The sequence below is a fragment of the Triticum aestivum genome, chromosome 1A (assembly GCF_018294505.1).
Source record: "Triticum aestivum cultivar Chinese Spring chromosome 1A, IWGSC CS RefSeq v2.1, whole genome shotgun sequence".
Lineage (NCBI taxonomy): Eukaryota > Viridiplantae > Streptophyta > Magnoliopsida > Poales > Poaceae > Triticum > Triticum aestivum.
In genome coordinates, this window is record NC_057794.1 from 31,839,269 (window position 1) to 31,856,082 (window position 16,814).

A 16,814-nucleotide genomic window follows, 5' to 3' on the forward strand; every position below is an offset into this window, starting at 1 on the left:
TACTTGCATGCAATGATTTAATGCACCTTGGAATCTGAACATGTGATGGAAAACAACCAAATTGAGCCTTATAAAATTGAAAATATTTTGAGATAAGCCCTATAAACCGAAAAGGAGGGAGTATGTGAACTAAACAGTCAACATATAAAATAATTTAAATATATATAATATAGTTAGAAGGGAAACATAACTTGGACCTGGCGTTCCTATTCTTATATAGAAAAATAGAACATACCTCTGCGTTTTCTTCAAAAAAAATACATAAATTGGGCTGCCAAAAATAAAACCTCGGATGGGAGGTCCATAGGCCGGTCGATACACGACGACCCTAAGAAAATACAAACATGCCTATGGACCTCCCATCCGAGGTCGTGGGCTGCGCATGTTAAAAATGAAAGCCTAGACGGGGCAGCCCAAAACCACGTCCAACATATGCCAAAACTTCGTCCCTCATTTTCTCTGTGTTTCGCACATTCGACATTGTGTGGGCATTTTGACTGTGCATCATATGAAGATGTGCTATGCATGAATGTTGATCAGCATGATGTTAACTGGCTGGTAGTTCCATTTTCGACCATGAATAAAACTTCCAACATGATGTCAACCCTGTTTGAAAAGGCTGTGTTAATATAAATGCTCTGCCTCTGAAAGTTGCAGTTTCTTATCTGAAACTGAACTTGCAGTTTCTAATCTAAAACTGAAACTTGCAGTTTCTTCTCTGAGAATCACATTGTCTGCATTTTTATACTCCTATGAAACTACATTTTTAAGTGCTAAAAATAGATCTCTAGAATTCATAAAATACTTCATATGCTCAATACTGCAAATCTGAAATTCAAAAGACATTCATATCTGAAAGTACTCTCAAAATACACAACACAAAACACAATTCACAACCTGCAAATACTGACAACCCTAAGCTCCTCCTGACAATTCAAAACCTGCCTGACTATTGGGCTGGGGGGGGGGGCAGCCCCCTCCTATTCCTCGGCGGCAGACAACCGCCCCGTGAGACGATGTGAACGGCGAGGAAGACGATGGCGGGGAAGCGTCGTTGGGCCAACTGCTTTTCTCCTCTTGCAGTTGGGTTCGGTCGACGAAGACTCCACTGGCTCGCTCTGGCAGGACAACCTCACAAACGGCACCCTGTAGATGCTTGATCCTTCAATCTCTGGTGGATGCTCCATCTGGGATCGAACTCCCACCACCGCTCCCTCACGACCGAATTCGGTGAATCTGTTTGCTCCATGGCCCAGAGGAGCAGCTCTATGTACTCCGGTGTGACTCCCTCTGGGAATATCGTCGCCTTTTCGCTCTATTGCAGATATTTGGCCATGGATGTCGCCGTCGCCGCTAGTTGGTCCTTGTTGTCAAACCAAGACTATATCTCCAACATCCTAGCTAGCTTCACAGGGTCGCCGTCTGCGATCCTCACGTATCGGTTGTACTCCTCCATCGATCTACTTCTCCACAGCACCTTCACTCACTGGCGGTGGTTTTTGAATGGAAGAGGAGAGGAGCAGCGCTGGTTTTAGATTAGAACGGGAGAGGAGCGACGCTGGTTTTGGACTGGAACAGGAGAGGAGGGGCGGTGGTTTTGAAATGGAAGACGAGAGGAGCGGCGCTGCATTTAGATTGGAACAGGAGAGGAGCGGCGGTGGTTTAAGAGGAGAAGAGTGGAAGAGCGGCGCTGGTCTTGGAAGTATTTTTTTGTTGTTTCGCGTATTTTGGGTCAAAGTTTGACCACGTACTGTATTTGACAAGCAAAATGTGAATGCATGCCACCAAAAATTGTACCGTTTGGTTCGTATCTGAATGTACTTTCAAATTATACTCCCTCCATTTTTTATACAAGGCCACAAACTCATATTACAGGTACCAAGGTAAAAATCAATGCTATTTTTAAGTCAATGTTGCTAGCTAGCTTGTCACCTTGATTGTCATGTTAATTAATGTGGTTTTTCTCTCCCAAGCACAACAAGCCAACCCTCTTACTCCTCATTGGTTGATTAATGTTGGGAATGCAAGCTAACCTTCTCACTCCCGCATGCACACAAGGGATATTAATGTCCTCTGGTGCTAGTACGAGGCAAACACCATCAATTTTGCCTCAATTAATGTTAGTGGCCTTGTATAGTTGCAAATTGTAATTTTGATAGTGGCCTTGTATACAACGTATAACATATATTTTATGTGCAAAAATCATGGTCAATTATGACCCATAATAAAAGGGAGTCTAGTTAATGTGGGGTCGCTTTCTTAATTGAAGGGTAAATTGATTTTTATTTTGATCCACTCAGAGCGCGCCAGCCCTCTCGCCCAATCCTAAATCCCTACCGCACGCTCCTCTCCCTCTTCTCCATTGCAAAACCACCTCCTCTCCTCTCCATCATCTCCATTCCAAAACCACTGTCTCGCCTCTCCCTCTTCTCTATTGCAAGACCACTGTGTCTCCTTAGTTTTCTAGATGCTTTGCTCCATGGCGCGGGCGCAATCCATGGATACAAAATTAGTATAATGTATACTATTTAAAAGTCGAGGGCGGGGCTTTTCCTGCGCGGTAGGCGGCGGGGCAGTTCCGCCTAGTCGGTTCGACAGAGACGCGAGAAGACGAGGGAGTAGGCTGCTGCAAACGTAGGGCTGTGTGATTTGACAGCGAGTTACTGCTGCACAGGTGGGGCCCCGTGATTTGACTTGCCATTATCATTTTAACTGCGGCGCTACGACCGGCGTGAGTCTCCCAGATTCCTGACCACCTCCATATAGGTGCCTCTCCCAATGCTCCACCATGTAGTAGAGGCTGGCTCTTGCATGAGAGCCCACTTCTCCACTTTTTCCTTGCCTCTCTTTCCTCCACATATGCAAAAATGTCATGTGAAGTGCACTATTGTACTTAATTTTACTTGCTCCTACAGGTGCTTAAGCTTGCCACATAGGCATAAAGTCTAATGTGGCAAGTTAATCAAGAAGAGAGAGACTAGTTTGGTGACCCAAGGAAGAAACGATGCTAAGCACGTGTACCTAGGTGAAAAGACAATTTTGAGTCTATAACTAATTAAATGAAGCAAACTTAGCAACACCATTTCATTGGAAGAGGTCACTCCTTGGCAAATGCAATAAATACACGCGCTTACTAGCACTGTTTCTTCCTTGAGTACGAAGAAAGAGATAGAGAGGAGTAACAAAAAATACACTTATAGCCAACCTTGTTGTAGTATGAGTGACTAAGTGATGACTATGTATGACATGCCAACATCAGATAGCCTAACGCTCCGTGTTAAATCTCCAAGGGCACGACCGCGCGAGCGACACGATGGTCGTGGTAGGCGCGACCATGATACGGGTTGCTGGCAGTCCTTGGATCTGAGATCAAACGGTCGCATGCTAAGTTGCTGAAAATTTGCAGAATAACCCTCCAAGATAGGATATTCACCCATAGGTCTAGAATCACGCCGTGCAACCGTTCGATCTCAGATCCAAGGGCTCTTGGAAGCCCGTATCATGGGAGAATGGAAAGCCACTACCCTGCCGTTCGCACGTTGGCAGTTCGCTCCTACTCGTCCCTGCACGTCCTTCAATACTACGGCGGTTCGCTCCTAGTCGTCCCGTCCATTCACATTATGGCAGTTCCACTAATCCTAACCCTCCTCCCAAATCCATGGCGTCCCAAATCTCCATGATCGGCGGTGAGTACAAGGTTAGAACCATCACCGGCGATGAGTTCGACGTCATCTACACCCGTTCTTCCGCGACGGTGAAAGGATGCCTTTCTCGCTTCAGACACATGTTCGAAAACTCAGATGATGAGTGGGCGATGGGCTAGATGTTGAGTACACCACGGTCCGGGGACGAGAGAAGGATCTAAAGGACGAAGAGAGGAAGAAGCCCGCCGTGATCCAGGTTTGCGTGCATGACTTATGCTTGGTCTACCACATATGCCATGCCGATATTGAGTGCTAGGATTTTAAGGACTTCCTCGGGAGCAACCTAGTCAAATTCGTTACTGTAGACTTTGGTAACGACAAAGAAATCCTGGGTTGGATAGGCCTCGTTGTAGGCAACCCCTTCGACCTCTAGAAGAATCGGCAGGTGCCCTCTCGTCAGCCTTCAATGCTGACCCTGGCAGGAGCCATCGTTCATCCTTCGTATGGTAAACTGGTGAAACCTCCATACACGTTTCATCGTCATGCATGGCAACAGAATGTACTAGATATAGACCACATCCACTATGCTGCAATGGATGGCTACCTTTGCTTCAATATCTACAAGGGTTGGATGAAGAGCAACAGCCAAGTGTGCGGTTCAAGCAAAGAAGTATCGGCCAAGAGGAAGAGGAACAAGGACGAAGTCGAGGACGTGGACGAGGACTCCGAGTAAGGTGGCAGAGTCGTTGCTCATGGTGGTTCTAATGCAGTGTCTACCGGAACAGTTGCAAAGTTTAATTTCAGGTGTGCTTAATTTAATTTGAGGGGTGTGTTGTGCTGAGCACCCAGCAGAACTATGTTATGTTTCTTCTCGTTATTTTAACTCTTCAGTACGTACATACTAGTATTTCTTACATTTCATCTTTTAGTTGGTATAGTACTACCACTCGTTTCTTCACATTATATACGTACAATATATATGGCCAACATCATATAGCTAGCAGTTTAGTTGTCAAAGAATTTCAGGGTGTTTAGTTTTGTCAAAGAATTCCAGGATGCTTAGAGGGTGCTTGGATGATCCAAGGGACTTATTTTAGTCTGACTAAAAATAGTCTCTTTAAGAGGCTAAAGTTCCAAGCACCCCTGACTAAAGAGGGGCTAAAACTAGTCTTGAGACTACTTTTTTTTAGTCAGGGGTACCCCTACTAAAATGTGGATTAATCCTCTCTCTACTCATTTAACTCCTCTCCTTTAACACAAGCGAGTTCTGGATTGGAGGGTTTGGAGGATAATAAATGCTCATTAACTTGATTTTAGGACTTTTTAGTATTTGGATCCAAGCATGGGTGAGGCTAGCATGTTTTAGTCCCACTACTTTTAGTCATGGGACTAAAACGTATCCAAGCACCCTCTTAGTTTTATTTGAGGGGTGGGTTGTGCTGGACACCATTATTGTGACTAGCATTTTTAATAGTACTATATGCATAATTTGGCGATGAGCACTCTCTATATGTACCACCTTTTTTTAATTTCAAGTTTTGCTCCATGGCGCAATCCATCGATACTACTGCTGTACAAAAGTATACATTTTTTAAAAGGCTAGAGGGCGGGGCAGTCTAGCTTGGTCGGTTTCACGAGAGGCGAGGGCCTTTGTGATTTGACGGCTCATTACTGCTGGAAGGCGGGGCTTTGTGACTTTACTGCTCGTATAAATGCGCCGACGACATGATCGAGGAGGAGCAAAGAACCGTGCGATATACTCAAGTTTTCCACTGGAGTAGTACTATGACGGAGGAGCACGAAACACGGCAGCCCAATGCCATATGGCAATAAAAAATGATCTAATTTGCTAGTCATCTCATTGTTAGCATTGTTCTATTCATTCCCTCAAAAAAAACATTGTTCTATTCATGCCTCGCAGAGAACATGACACGTGCGGCGAAACACCCGAAGCAAAAGATGAAACACAGGAGCAAAAGAAGAAGGAAGATTATCACCCCAAATGATCTAATTCGCCGCGGAGTCGTAACTGCTTCTTCATCGCCTGCACGACCTCCATCTCCTTGCGCGTCTCCTCCGCCATCTTCATCATTGTGTCCATGACGCGACATTTCTCGACGTGAGCCTTCATCATCTGTTCCACGGCCATATTACGTACCTTGACAGCAGCCGGGTGCTTGATGCAGAGCTTCGCCAACTCTTCCTTCTGTTCCATGGCGAGGGCCTGCAACATCTTCATCGAGGAACTACTATTCTCATGCAGCTTCTTCCAGCTGGCGTTCTTCTCCTTCAACAGGTCGATCTTGTGGCAGAGCTTTGCATTGTCCTCCCGAAGTCGCAGGATTTCGCCGGTCGCCTTCTTCTCCGAGGCAATGCTCTTCTTTAGCAGCATCACCAAGCCGGCGGGCAACTCCCCCTGCTGATTGAGCTCAGCGGGCATGTCGTCGAGGCTCTCCTTCAGCAACTCCATCAAGCCTTGGATGAACTCCTTCTGCTTATTGAGCTGATCGGGCATGTCGTCGAGGGATAACGACTCCAGCTCCGCCGGCTCGGCATGTTCGCCTCCGCGGCTAGGGCGCTCCTGGGAGCCATCGCCTACCCGTGAGAGATCTTTCGAGGTCTCTGCATGGCGGCGAGCCCTCTCTTTTTTCCGCAGCCTTGGTTGCCGCTCCCTTGTTACGAGTAGTTCTTGACCTAGAGCTCCGCTCACCGGCCATGGCAACGACGGACGAAGAAGAAGCACTTATGAGGAGGAAAGGTAGAGTGATTTTCGGTTAGGTAGTTCCCCCTTTTATAACCTAAGTACTAGCACTAGTACTAATACCTGCATAGTGGGAACACGTTCAGGTTTGGTACGTACTACTAGTAGGTGTGAGCAGGACTTTTGAATGTGATGGGAACAAGGTAAAGATTAATTGATGATTTTGGTTTCGAGGCCCGAAACGGCTCCCGATGAGTTTAGCGGAACATAAATTTCAAGTACTACACTGCTCAAATGCGTAAATATTGAGTAGTATGTTACTGTAAAAAATTGGCACAAAATACGAAAGAGACCAATGGAAGTACTACTAGCAACCCACGATTTAACTACTTGCATGCGCGCAGTGGAGTAATAATGTCTTTCTTCCGCCCTCACGTCCACTTAATTTGCATGCGCTGTATTAATCGACCATCAATGAAGTGAACGACTTTACACGCGTCAAATTATCACATGGGGTGGATCTTGGTACAAAATTATGTCCGCCCGTGTACCCGCGTGTGCGTGCGAGGAATGAGTGCGTGCATGGCGTGCGTGCACATCTTTGCTTTGTGCATGTACCGCCAGTATGGCTCAAGAAGGACGAGTACATTCTTCTGGAACCAGCAGCACGTCACTGTGATCAATCCACGCAAGGAGGTCGCGACAACGCCTACACATGTGCCACGTGGCTTCATGAACTGTAAGAGAGACACTGTGTAGCGCGCCATTGGTATTATAGTTTACGTGTTTTGCACAAACTCGAAATACTAGTAAGGTACACGTGCATTGCACGCATCAGATTTTGCAACCAAATTATGAATAAATACCACACTATAGCATGTAAGCTCTGAGTCATATATGCCTGATGTAGCCCTTTGTTAAATTCTTATAGTTCATCTCATTCAAAATCAATTAGTTTTTATAAAAATCTAAGAACGCGGGAATAGGAAAAAACATGGGATTATAGTGGAATGTCGTCTTGAATCCTACAGGATTGTATGAGTGTTTGATTGTGCATAGAAAAAACTCATAATTCTTTCAAAGAGGTTTGAGTGGATGGGATGTTTCCTTTGAGAATCCTTTGAATCAAAGAAGCCCTTAATATATTTTATGATTCATGGAATTGTGCGTTGTAAAGCAAAAAGTAAAAACAAATAATGGCAATTCAACTAGAAAAAAAGTTTGGGCAGTTATGATACGGAAGAATCTAGAACAAAAGAGAACCACTATTGTTTTGAGGTTTGTGCATTATGCTTAAGTTCAACCATGGAGTCTGCTAGATTGTACATGTGGCAAAATCCGGTGGGTGGGCTAGAAGATGGTGCGAGGGGCCGAGTGGAGGGAGACTATGAAGGAATGCACAAGCGGAGATCGATATTTAGAGAGAGGGGGCGAACACGTGCGCTGACGCGTGCAGTGGTGGAGCCATGAAAAATAAATGAGCTAGGGGGCCAAGCATTGCTAATCCTTTACGAGGAGGGTCAATTCATGAACTTAAACCATTTTTAGCAGCAATTGTCTAATGATCACATTCATATTAGCCTTGATATATAGTGATGTTAGGTGGGAGGGGGGCAGGGCCCTTACTGCCCCCTGTCTTCGCCATTGTGCACGCGTCTGAGAGATGAAGAGGAAGGCATGGATGATGAGAGGGGGACGTTGGATACATAATTAATGTGGGTGTATTAGCTATATATGTTAATCCTATATAGAGAGATATAGATTGATCGATGTGGACGTGGGAAAGAGGGTGAGACCTCACTGGATATATCGATTGATCGATTTGTGTGGAAAACTATGAAAGACCTAGCTATATACACACATACATAGAGGAACATCGATCGTTGCGCATGCACGCATGAGAGATAAAGAATGCCCGATATGATGGAGAGGGGGATGTGTGTTGGTGTGTGCCTTCATGGGAGACCGACCTGAAGAAAAAGATTGCATGCGTGCGATGGATAATGCCGACTGGTAGTGTGTGTGCATGCATGCACGAGAGAAAGTTAGTGGTGCAATTATAAAGAGAAGACTACCGTGTGGGTGTAAAAGAATAGCTGAATAGGTGAGGTCACAATCAATGTAAAGTTGAATTCAAATATTTGAATAAGAGATCCTGATGTTTGAAACCCATGCATGCATGAATATAACAGAGATCTGCGCGGTGTGGTTTGGAAACGAGCATGTTGTAATGTATACACATTGAACAAGGTCAGACTGATTTGAATTTGAGATACCGATGGCACACATCATTTGGCCACATTGCATCCGTGCATGGACACACTATTCTAATTGGAGATGATGGGCGGCTTTTGCATCACATATCTATATCTATACCCCTATATATATTATATATTTTTATATTGTGTGCGGGTAACTTTAACTTTGAAAGATGGTCGTTGGATGAGGCGAATCTGATGGTCCAAAGATGGCAAATTTGAGCACTACTGGCCGTTGGATATCATCTAGATTCCACCAGATTTCGCCACATGTATAATCTAGAAGACTCCATGGTTGAAGTTAAGCATAATGCACAAACATCAAAACACAAGCACTTCTTATTTGTTCTAGAATCTTCCGTATCAGAATTGCCCAAAGGTTTTTCTACATGATTTGCCATTATTTGTTTTTACTTTATGTCTTATGACGCACAATTCCATGAATCTTAAAATAGATTAGCTTTCTTATAAAAACTAGATGATTTTGAATGAAATGAACTATAAGAATTAAACGAACATCTACATCATGCATATATGACTCAAAGCTTGCATGCTATAATGTGGTATTTATTCATAATTTGGTTGCCAAATCTCATGTGTGCAATGCACGTGTACCTTACTCTAGTCTAAATGGTGTTTGTGTGTGTGTTGTGCGTGTTGAGGTGCAAATTGTCTTTTTTTGGGTACACGTTAAGCTTGTTCTTCCGAAATTTCAAGCCGCGCCTTGTTATGCCGAAAATTCAAGCTAGCGTCTCTGTCTATCGTGCTGCGAAACTCCCGCCTCTTCAACCCGCGCCTTCTTAGCCCGAAATATTTAAGATATATCTTTGTCTCGTTGTGCTCCGACAACTCCCTCCATGTCAACCCGCACCTTGCTATTCCGAAATTACAATGCGCGCGAAAACTCCCACCTCCTGTGAAATCCAGACACGTGAAATGCCCGTGGTACCCCTGAACTGAAAGAACCGCCTCAAATCGGTGGGTGTACTTTCGTAACTTACCCCACATTTCGGACAAGCGCGTCCCTAAGCCATGGTTCCCCATTGCCATCCCATCTGCCCACCCATTCGTACACCGAGGCCGCGAAAACCCGCGACGAAACCACACACCCTGCTTCGTCCGCCACCCAGCCGGAGCCTCTTCCCCAACGACGTCGTCCACAGCAACACCTCGACGTCCCTCATCCACCGTACCGGATGAGGATCCGTCGTCGACCTCATCATCCCACTGGTTCAGCCACCCCGTCCTCCACCTCCAAGGAGCTGCCCCGACGTTCCCCTCATCTTTTGCGCCACCTCCATTCCCACACCGCCGTCTTCACCTGCACCACCGGAAGAGCATCATCATCACCGTTTCCTCGGATGAAGCTGCGGCCTAATCGGCGCCACCAAAGAGGTTGTACACTAATCACCGCATTTTCTTCTTGATTCAATCTCACGGTGCTGCCGGTGCTCCGAGCCGACACGGCGCGGCTCCATCCACGGTGGCGTCGCCGGCCACTTCCTCCACGGCGTCGCTCCCTCGGAGGAGATGTCCACATCAGTAGGACTTGCTGCTGCTTTAGCTCTCGCTCGCACTGCTACTCTGCTCTTGCTCTCGGTCCCCTGCCTACTCTGCTCTTGCTATTGCTCTTGCTCACGCTGCTGCTCTCGCTCTTGCTCTTGCTTGCAATGCTGCTTTGATTTAGCTACACTTCAGTCGACAGAATCGACTTTTGGGTCAGTCGATTTTCAGGTGGTGGGGGGGCTTGCCGGGATGAAGGAAGAACCGGCCGCAGCAAGGAGGGGGGCTCGCCGGAGAGATACCCCACTATCTATCTTAGGGTTCAGGATGGGGGGGCGTTGGTGGGGCGGTGGCGTGGGGATCACCGAAGAAAAAGCTCAGCATGGGGTGGCCTAGAGGGATGGCCGGGGCGGTGGTGGACCGGCGGTGGGGAGTGTTTTCGGGGCGGGCGGTGCGGCGCACCGCCGGCCACGGGCGGCGGGGGGCTGCTGTTTGGCCGGCTCAGGGGGTGGAGGTTGAAGATGAACCGCAGGCCCTTGATTTCGTATGCAACGGCTGCAAAATCGACTGACCAGAGATTAAAAAGTCAGTCGACTGACGTGTAGCCTCACCTTGCTAGTGCGTTCAGTTTTGACAGCAAAATTCAGTTTCAGCAAAATTCAGTTTCGACAGTTAAGTTCAGTTTCGACAGTTAATTCAGTTTCGACAGTTAAGTTCAGTTTCGACAGTTAAGTTCAGAGATGAGCGGCTGATGTATTTTACATCTAGCACTTTGTGGTTATGTATTTTACGACATGTATTGGAGATGCTATTAGAATTCCACTCAGGTTAACGTTGTTCGTTGTTTCTCTTGTCCCGCTTCAGCCTCAGCGTCGTACAACTCACCGGAGCTGCTCCAACAACGAAACCCTCCATCACAGCGGAGCAGTACCTCGGGCTCCATCTCCAGACGCCTAAGATCTTCTTCCCCTCCTCCGACAGCCAAGTCAGCCGGAGCATCCTCACCGGCCAACCCAATCACGCTGAGATCGACATGGCTTCGCCAAAGAGGTTCTACACTTGTTGCATCTCTTTTTTACTCTACATGTTATATATATTATCCACTGAGCACTTGTAGTAATGGGAAATACGATTATTTTATCCTACTATATGACAAGCAGTGAGGTACCAGGAAACTTAGCTATCTGTGATGGACTCTCTTGAACGCCATCATTATTTATATCTGCGCATTTCAGCTGTGCATTTGTCGATGGGCCTGGGAGTTGAGCTAGTATGGCAGTGGCCTGGGTCCAAAGTAATAGAAGTAGCACAAAAACATTTTTTAGTGTAGGATTTTCCTTGCTCAAGCCTGCCTACTAGAATTGCCAGTGCTTGAAAGGAAAAGTGAATGAAAAACATCGGAATTGGAAAGTTTCCTATGGTACTACTTTTCATGAATTTGGTGCAAAGGAATGGAGCAAAGGAAAACTGTAGTATTTGTTCCTTTAGTGTCTCCTTGAAAAAAAACCGTAGGAATTCTAATTTCCACTTCTCCTCCTTTTCATATTCCTATTCATCAAGCACAAGACTAAGAGATAGTAGCATAATAGCATTATAACCGTACATTTTCTTGTGTTTGACTTAATCTCACCATGCTTTTTTGCATCCTGTGATCTTCCAATTGTTGTGAATCAAACACCCAGATTGGCAGAAATCCTGTGTTTTTAAATTCTCTGTTTTGCACGTGCATTCCTATCCTATTCCTGTCTATTTCCTATCCCTACATTGTTAGAATCCTCAAATTCAAACAAGCCCTTACTCAATTACTTCTGTTACAGATATGTGTCAAAGAAAACCTTGTGTGGTTTGTCCTGCTCCTGCGGCGCTGTGTTCCACCCCAGCTCAGCTACTCCAACGACGGAAGGGTTCACCACAGCAGGGATCCGCTCTCCAGACTGTCTTTCGCCGCCTCAGATCTTCTTCCCCGCCGCCGGCAGCCACGGCAACTGCATTACCATCATCAACTGAGCAGATGACCTTGAGGACTACACGGGTCCGCAAGAGAGGTCGCACTCTTTCGTGTCTGCTTACGTTATGCGTCGCTTAATATGATGACATGCTACATTATCGTCGTGTTCACCTATTAGACTCCGAGTCAGTTCCAAAGTAATGCTGAAACTTGAGTTTTTAAATGGTTGTGGGGTACATATTGGGGCAGCAATCAGTACTATCTGTCTACTATCTGGTTAATCTCCGGTGTCTACTATGAGTTTCATGTTGGGTGCAAACAAACATTAAAGGAGCCATCAAGGGAGTGAATGAGGGTTTTCCTCCTCCTCTGGTTAGCTACTGCATGGAAGTAAGCAGTATTTCTATCACTTCCAACATATCTAGCAGAACTGTGGGTTTTCCTTCTGACAGGGCAATTCTCAACTTTATGGGTAACCATTTTGCAGATAAAACAACTCTTGGGCTTGACACATTTATCCAAATGATGCCCTGGTTCCCCACAGTTGTAGCAGATCACCTCAGAGTATGCCATAAGGATCGAAGCAGGAGCAGGAGCAGTTTTCTGGATGTCCTATCTCTTCTTTTGCTGATTCTTTCCTTGAGATTTCCCACTGATCTGAGAGTCAGAACCACCAGCAGATTGATCTTGGGCAATTACAGGAGCCTGCCCAGATTGTGGCCCCATTTGGGGTTGAGGTGGGCCATACCACTGCCCAACCGGCGCTCCCCCCCATTGTGATAGGGGAAATTCATTGGAGTTCCTGGTTCCTGCTCATCCTCCAGCCAGATGTTGTCTCTCAGGAAGCAGAAATAACCACGAGACAACTCAATTGAAGCAGATTGCAAGCCTTATTTCAATCTTTTGCAGGTTTGGGGGAGAGGTAAGGTAGGGGATCCACCTGCTCCGGCTCCGGTGGCGTGCTGGTGGGCAGGAGTCCAGTCAAGCATTCTCATCTCGCAGCACGGCGTGGATCTCCTGAATTCACTTCTCCTTTCGCCCATCAAACGAACGCAATTGGTGGCTCACTGGGGTGGGGCATCCTGTGCTTCTCCGAGAAATCTCCTTCGAAGTAGATCCGTAGGGCTAGATTCAACAGCTCCCAATCCACATGATCCTTGCACATCCGAGCATACCTGCGCGAGTGAGAGAACAGATTTGGTCCCTCCTCGGCTTCCTCCCTCGCAGCTTCCTCCTCTGCTTCCCTCCATTCGCGCGTGCACTGGGTCCAGGAGAGAGCGTCATCGTGGATCCACATCGCCAGCTCCCTCCGTCTCCTCCCTCGAGTCTCCCGACGCACCGCCGGCGCAATGGAGTCGAGCGGCTGGAGCATCCACGGGAAGGCTTTGTAGACATGTGGGAGATGCATCTTGTACATCTGCCTGTCTTCCAGCCATTCCCCCGTGGATATGGCCGGCGCGCGAGCGGACTTTCTGAGGGGGGCAGGCGTGCCCGGAGTTAGGAGGTGGGGGGTGGCGGCGAGATCTATTTGCCAATTACTCCCTCCTTTTTGGTTTATACAGCTCAATTCAAAAATCTCACCAACCAAGGTAGATGATGAATGGTGGAATACTTTTTGTAGTTTGCAAAAGCACCTAATTAATGCACTTGTTTTCCTCAAAAAATCATGTTTATCAATGCATAAATTGCAATGCATGCATGCATAAAGTACATGCATTGGTCAATTTTCTCTTACTTGCATGCAATGATTTAATGCACCTTGGAATCTGAACATGTGATGGAAAACAACCAAATTGAGCCTTATAAAATTGAAAATATTTTGAGATAAGCCCTATAAACCGAAAAGGAGGGAGTATGTGAACTAAACAGTCAACATATAAAATAATTTAAATATATATAATATAGTTAGAAGGGAAACATAAGTTGGACCTGGCGTTCCTATTCTTATATAGAAAAATAGAACATACATCTGCGTTTTCTTAAAAAAAATACATAAATTGGGCTGCCAAAAATAAAACCTCGGATGGGAGGTCCATAGGCCGGTCGATACATGACGGCCCTAAGAAAATACAAACATGTCTATGGACCTCCCATCCGAGGTCGTGGGCTGCGCATGTTAAAAATGAAAGCCTAGACGGGGCAGCCCAAAACCACGTCCAACATATGCCAAAACTTCATCCCTCGTTTTCTCTGTGTTTCGCACATTCGACATTGTGTGGGCATTTTGACTGTGCATCATATGAAGATGTGCTATGCATGAATGTTGATCAGCATGATGTTAACTGGCTGGTAGTTCCATTTTTGACCATGAATAAAACTTCCAACATGATGTTAACCCTGTTTGAAAAGGCCGTGTTAATATAAATGCTCTGCCTCTGAAAGTTGCAGTTTCTTATCTGAAACTGAACTTGCAGTTTCTAATCTAAAACTGAAACTTGCAGTTTCTTCTCTGAGAATCACATTGTCTGCATTTTTATACTCCTATGAAACTACATTTTTAAGTGCTAAAAATAGATCTCTAGAATTCATAAAATACTTCATATGCTCAATACTGCAAATCTGAAATTCAAAAGACATTCATATCTGAAAGTACTCTCAAAATACACAACACAAAACACAATTCACAACCTGCAAATACTGACAACCCTAAGCTCCTCCTGACAATTCACAACCCGCCCGACTATTGGGCTGGGGGGGCAGCCCCCTCCTATTCCTCGGCGGCAGACAGCCGCCCCGTGAGACGATGTGAACAGTGAGGAAGACGATGGCGGGGAAGCGTTGTTGGGCCAACTGCTTTTCTCCTCTTGCAGTTGGGTTCGGTCGACGAAGACTCCACCGGCTCGCTCTGGCAGGACAACCTCACAAACGGTACCCTGTAGATGCTCGATCCTTCAATCTCTGGTGGATGCCCCATCTGGGATCAATACTCCCACCACCGCTCCCTCACGATCGGATTCGGTGAATCTGTTTGCTCCATGGCCCAGAGGAGCAGCTCTATGTACTCCGGCGCGACTCCCTCTGGGAGTATCATCGCCTTTTCGCTCTATTGCAGATATTTGGCCCTGGATGTCGCCGTCGCCGCTAGTTGGTCCTTGTTGTCAAACCAAGACTATATCTCCAACATCCTAGCTAGCTTCACAGGGTCGCCGTCTGCGATCCTCACGTATCGGTTGTACTCCTCCATCGATCTACTTCTCCACAGCACCTTCACTCACCGGTGGTGGTTTTTGAATGGAAGAGGAGAGGAGCAGCGCTGGTTTTAGATTAGAACGGGAGAGGAGCGATGCTGGTTTTGGACTGGAACAGGAGAGGAGGGCGGTTTTTTTGAAATGGAAGACGAGAGGAGCGGCGCTGCATTTAGATTGGAACAGGAGAGGAGCGGCGGTGGTTTAAGAGGAGAAGAGTGGAAGAGCGGCGCTGGTCTTGGAAGTATTTTTTTGTTGTTTCGCGTATTTTGGGTCAAAGTTTGACCACATACTGTATTTGACAAGCAAAATGTGAATGCATGTCACCAAAAATTGTACCGTTTGGTTCGTATTTGAATGTACTTTCAAATTATACTCCCTCCATTTTTTATACAAGGCCACAAACTCATATTACAGGTACCAAGGTAAAAATCAATGCTATTTTTAAGTCAATGTTGCTAGGTAGCTTGTCACCTTGATTGTCATGTTAATTAATGTGGTTTTTCTCTCCCAAGCACAACAAGCCAACCCTCTTACTCCTCATTGGTTGATTAATGTTGGGAATGCAAGCTAACCTTCTCACTCCCGCATGCACACAAGGGATATTAATGTCCTCGGGTGCTAGTATGAGGCAAACACCATCAATTTTGCCTCAATTAATGTTAGTGGCCTTGTATAGTTGCAAATTGTAATTTTGATAGTGGCCTTGTATACAACGTATAACATATATTTTATGTGCGAAAATCATGGTCAATTATGACCCATAATAAAAGGGAGACTAGTTAATGTGGGGTCGCTTTCTTAATTGAAGGGTAAATTGATTTTTATTTTGATCCAGTCAGAGCGCGCCGGCCCTCTCGTCCAATCCTAAATCGCTGCCGCACGCTCCTCTCCCTCTTCTCCATTGCAAAACCACCTCCTCTCCTCTCCATCATCTCCATTCCAAAACCACCGTCTCGACTCTCCCTCTTCTCTATTGCAAGACCACCGTGTCTCCTCAGTTTTCTAGATGTTTTGCTCCATGGCGCGGGTGCAAACCATGGATACAAAATTAGTATAATGTATACTATTTAAAAGTCGAGGGCGGGGCTTTTCCTGCGCGGTAGGCGGCGGGGCAGTTCCGCCTAGTCGGTTCGACAGAGACGCGAGAAGACGAGGGAGTAGGCTGCTGCAAACGTAGGGCTGTGTGATTTGACAGCGAGTTACTGCTGGACAGGTGGGGCCCCGTGATTTGACTTGCCATTATCATTTTAACTGCGGCGCTACGACCGGCGTGAGTCTCCCAGATTCCTGACCACCTCCATACAGGTGCCTCTCCCAATGCTCCACCATGTAGTAGAGCCCACTTCTCCACTTTTTCCTTGCCTCTCTTTCCTCCACATATGCAAAAATGTCATGTAAAGCGCACTATTGTACTTACTTTTACTTGCTCCTATAGGTGCTTAAGCTTGCCACATAGGCATAAAGTCTAATGTGGCAAGTTAATCAAGAAGAGAGAGACTAGTTTGGTGACCCAAGGAAGAAACGGTGCTAAGCGCGTGTACCTAGGTGAAAAGACAATTTTGAGTCTATAGC